The following is a 5,653-nucleotide window of genomic DNA, read 5'->3' as shown; positions in this document are numbered from 1 at the left end:
GGAACGCCGTCTCACAACTCTCATCCCAATGAAACCTATTCTCTTTCCTCATCAAGGCTGTCATAGGTCTAGCAATCTTGGAGCAATCCTTCACGAACCGTCTGTAATATCCAGCTAAACCCAAGAAACTCCTGATCTCAGCAACATTCTTTGGTGCTTCCTACTTGGTCACTGCCTCGATCTTTGCCGGATCCACAGCTACCCCATCCTTAGAGATCACATGCCCCAGAAAAGCAACTCTCTCTAACAAGAACTCACACTTGGACAACTTAGCATATAACTCATGCTCCCTCAAGGTCTGCAACACAATCCTCAGATGCTCCTCATGCTCCTCCTTAGTCTTGGAATAGACTAAGATGTCATCGATAAACACCACCATAAACTTGTCCAAAAACTGACTGAAGATTCTGTTCATCAAATCCATAAACACAACCGGTGCATTAGATAACCCAAAAGGCATCACCACATACTCATAATGGCCATACCTCGACGTGAATGCTGTCTTCGGTATGTCCACCTTGCTAATCTTCACCTGATGGTACCCCGACCTCAAATCAATCTTGGAAAAGACTGATGCACCACTCAACTGATCAAACAGGTCATCTATCCTTGGCAAAGGATACTTGTTCTTCACCGTCACTCGGTTCAGCTCCCTGTAATCTATACACAACCTCAAGCTCTCATCTTTCTTCTTCAAGAAAAGAACTGGTGCTCCCCACGGTGATACACTAGGTCTAATGTATCCCTTCTCTATCAGATCGTCTAACTGCATCCTGAGCTCCTCCAACTCTTTAGGACCCATCCGGTACGGTGCCTTTGATTTTGGCCCCGTCCCCGGTTTCAACTCAACCGTGAAATCTATCTCCCTCTTCGGTGGTAACCCCGGAATCTCCTCTGGAAAGACATCTGAAAACTCACCCACCACTGGTATCTGATCAACTGTCGGACTCTCTATATATCCCGTCATCTCTCACATGGCACAAGATCAAAGGGCATCCCTTCCTCAGATAGGACTTCAAGGTCACAGCTGCAATCAACTTAACTTTGGGTTTGACCACAAACCCACGATAAGACACACTAATGCCCTTAGGACCTCTCAGAGACACTTTCTTTTGATGACAGTCTATCTTAGCTCTGTACTTTCCTAACCAATCCATCCCGATTATTATCTCAAAACCGTCTAAAGGAAACTCTAGCAAGTCTACAGGTAGATCAACTTGCCCAACTATCATAGATACATCCCTAAATAACCTCCCACATGATACAGACTCACCCGAAGGTATAAAAACTTTCTCATTTACAGACTCATATACCCTCAAACCCAACCGTTTAACATGACTCGAAGATACAAACGACTGAGACAGCCCCGAATCAAACAAAACAAAGGTATGAATACCGCTAACAAGAAAGGTACCAGTGATAACATGTGCATCGTCCTCAGCTGCTTTCTTGTCCATCATATCAGCTTTCCACTGGTCTTCTGTCCACCTCCCTGGACAGTACTGGCTGAAGTAGTCGGCTTAGCACTCGACCCCTGATTGTTGTTGTTCGTAGCTGGTTTCTGATAAGAATTACCGCTATTGCGGTTACCTCTACCATGGTTGCTCTGACCTCCCCGGTTAGACCATGACCCAGCCGGTCTGTTGCTCGCATAACTCTGTGTCGGCCCCTAAGAATAGCTCCCCTGAGCCGATCTCTGAAAAGTTCCCGGTACACTCCTGCACTCATGTCTCTTGTGGCCTACACCGCCACAACCAAAGCAGGTCATCCCCCAACTACCACTACCGCTCCCACGGCCACGCCCAAAGGAAGTCCCAACACTGAACCCTGAGCCAGAAGAAAACGCTCTAGCCTGATTGTGGTTGCCTTTCTTGTAATTAGATTGGCCACCACCCTCACTCTCAGCCTTTCTTTTCTCACTACCTCTCTCCCGGGCCATCTCCACCAACCTCTCAGCTCTCACAAGCCTCTCATAAGCTTCCTTAACATCAGTAAGGACTCCCACGGGTAATTTATCCATAATCCTGGGGGTCAACCCCCTCTCAAATATTAGCGCTAGGTTCTCCTCACTCAAACCCATGTCCTCAGAATATCTAGACTTCTCATTAAACTGCTTGTAGTACTCAGCTACCGATATATCAGATGTCATCCTAAACCCATCAAACTCCTCCCTCAGCTTACTCCTCACATGCTCAGGTACAAACTCTCTCCTAATAGCTCTCTGGAACTCTTCTCAAGGTATAGCATGCAAGCCCTGCTTCGCATACATCTCTCTAGCACTTGCGTTCACCTTGTCCCACCACTCACCAGCCGCTTCCCTCAAGTAGAACGCAGCTTGTTCTACTTTCATCTCATCAGGACAATGTACCAGATCCAGAATGTTCTCCATCTCATGATGCCAATTGTCAAAATGAATTGGCTCCCCGGTCCCCTTATACTATTTTGGGTTAAACCTCGCTATATAAAGACTGATCTTAGAATGATCAACCTCTTTATCCTTCCCCACTCTCGTTAGGGCCTCCGTAAGAGCATCTTGATGCTCCAACATCTTAACTATATCGTCAACGTTCATGCTCTCAGCTCTCGCATACAAGGCGGTTTTCTTTGGCGGCATCTTGAAACTATATATATAAGAAAAGGATAGATATAAACATACATACTATAACCCAAAACGCGAAAACAGCCTGCCCAGAACCCACTCGATCGAGTGCCTAAACCTACTCGATCGAGTAGAGGCTACTCGATCGAGTGCCCAACATACTCGATCGAGTGCCCCGACTCCAGACCCAAAACAGACCTTCTGATCTCAAACATACTCGACCGAGTAGCCCAACCACTCGATCGAGTGACCCCCTACTCAGTCGAGTGCCCATATGTACTCGATCGAGTACCCAAAAACACGCTTCTGATCACAAAAACGTCAAGATACCCACTCGATCGAATCAGACCCACTCGATCGAGTACCTCACCTACTCGGTCGAGTGCCCCCTACTCGATCGAGTCATGCTGACTCGTACATACTACCCGCATGTTATCTCACATAACCCAACATACTATGCAACTTCATAATCTCAACATTATAATATAACTACGCATGCAATTCTACACAATTCCTCATGTAATTAACAAAATAAACTACTTCATGTTGTCAAATGCCACATAATAAACAACCATCATGCTTCTTTATGTATGAAGGAAATGTAGATCTATATACACTAACATACTCATATATGTCTTAATTAATTTGTCATAAAATTAAATATGGATTTTATGCATGCAAACAATATGATAAAATAGAGGAGAAATCATGTTCTTACATTGGTGATTTCGGTTTTATGGGCACAAAAGAAATCTCCTTTTCTTTTGTTCTTGTGCTTTCCTAAGATGGAAGAACCAAGATCCAAGTGCAGGATCTCTCCTTAGGATTAATACCCAAAGCTTTCTCTTAATTAAGATTAATATTATGAGAACTAGTACAATACTAATCTAGGAAAAATTGACCCAAAAATATTATAATACACTTAATATTTTCGGTTTATAGAGAGAAGAAGAAGAGATTTATTTTTCTCTCTAGAATACTAATTTTTGGATGAGTGATTGAATGAAATGTGTTACCCAACATTTTGTATATTATTAGGTAAAATATGAAAAAACCATGATGGTTTTTGCCTTCTCAAAACCGGGTGGAAGGGGGGCTTTTAGGGGAGCCAATGCATGCAATTGTTGCTCTTAACAATAAACATTAGGTTTGCATGGCTAAATAGTAGGTAATCATTGTGTTTCCATTTTCTTAATCAAACACAATATTAGCCTATTTCTTCCCCTAATTTCGGCACACATGGATAACAAGTCATCCATTTTATTTTTGTCAATTGTCAATATGTCACATGTCATATGTCACATAAATTTGTCATGCAATTTTTAACATATTAAAAATCAACGTATTATTAAAAATACGCCACATACAAAAATCGACTTAGTAATTTCATAATTACTTGTACCAAAATATTTTACCATTTATAAATCACAACAGATTGTATTTATAATAATTCATTCAATTCCGATTGTTTCTTTAAACAATAATTTCATCCGAGTAATGATACAATTCGATTACTCAGATCGTATCTCATTTAATCATATTTCAATATGATACGTAAATTTTACTTCCAAAATTGTCCGTCAATTTTCAAATAATTTAATTAACTCGTAACCTTATACGATCAATTAAATAATCAATTAAGAGTGTCGCCCTATAGGTATGACCTAGGGGGTCAACTGATCACCACCGTCGCACGACAGTAATGTCAAACTCTAGTCAGCCAATCATTACCGATATATGTTGACCAGTTGACAGTAACAATATTACTTCCCAATTGTATTCTTTATAATGAGATTTAAACATGTGATCATCATGATCAACAGTCGTGATCGCATTATTGTCGGAGGACACATATTCCAACAATCTCCCACTTGTCCTCGACAAGTTTGCGTCACCAATTCTCTTGTCCTATTACTATCTCCCACTCAATGCAAGGTGTCTTTCAGGTCGTACTTGCAAGTGATCATATCGAGAGTGGTTTCCTCGATTTGGAGAATAACTGATTGACCGGACTTATCTATCATAGATACTTTCCGAGCGTGGCCATGCATTTCCAGTTCATTACTCCTCCAGTGGCCCTGAGATATTGTTATAACCCTGACTAGGGGTGGACAATTCCTATCGCACTCATTCCCTTCGACTAGCCACAGCCATCATAACCCAAAATATGCCCATTTGACCCCATTTACGAAGGTCGTAGTAACACAAATCAAAGTTAATCTGAAACTGTGCCATCTTAGGTGAATAGTCTTTAGTCAAAAGAATCGACTCATTCGAATAATATAGTAGCTCTCGCCACGACCAGGCTATATAAATTTGCCAGAACTCTATAAGCGGTCATTAGGCCCGACAAAAAGTTCCTAACAGTCTGCCTATGTGATCGACTAGTCATCTCACATGACTCTATGGCACTTGAACTTGCCATCAATCGCATCACACTCTAGTCACTTCGAGACGTCACCTCATATAAGTAACTATGGGCAAATACAATGTTAATCCATGTTCACTTTAACGGGGTTCAATTGTCTCTACAACCCGTTTGGATATAACAAAGTGCAAGGTGAGTTAATAATAACTCAAACGACAAATGTCGACATCACACTCGGGTAGTCAATATCATATTACAACCTTGTGATGTATATCGTAAGTGTAAACACTTATTGATTGCAATAGAAGTTTAACATGCCATGTGTCCATGTGTTCAAACTTCTTACACTTGCAATTTCCTTTACATTCATGTTCTCTCTTATAGCATGAATCTTACCAAGTACACATTAAGGTTCCCGACCTTGGTTTCGGTTCTTTAACTTGAAAGAACTTTTTTATCGATTATCACATAATGACTGAATTTGTGATGAATGATATAACTTGTACTGATCAAGTACCCCATCCACACACAATGCACTAGGTATATGTTTTGTAGAGTCTTGCAACAATCTGCCAAGACGATTGGCCTAGCACTTCTCACAAGTCCTAGCATAGTTCGGAAAGATTAGTATTGAGTAACTTCTTATTCAATTAAGTACCTTCCCAAAACTTTTTATTTCTCCTTCT

The sequence above is a fragment of the Silene latifolia genome, chromosome 10 (assembly GCF_048544455.1).
Source record: "Silene latifolia isolate original U9 population chromosome 10, ASM4854445v1, whole genome shotgun sequence".
NCBI classification, from domain to species: Eukaryota; Viridiplantae; Streptophyta; class Magnoliopsida; order Caryophyllales; family Caryophyllaceae; genus Silene; species Silene latifolia.
Note: the sequence above shows the minus strand (reverse complement) of the source record.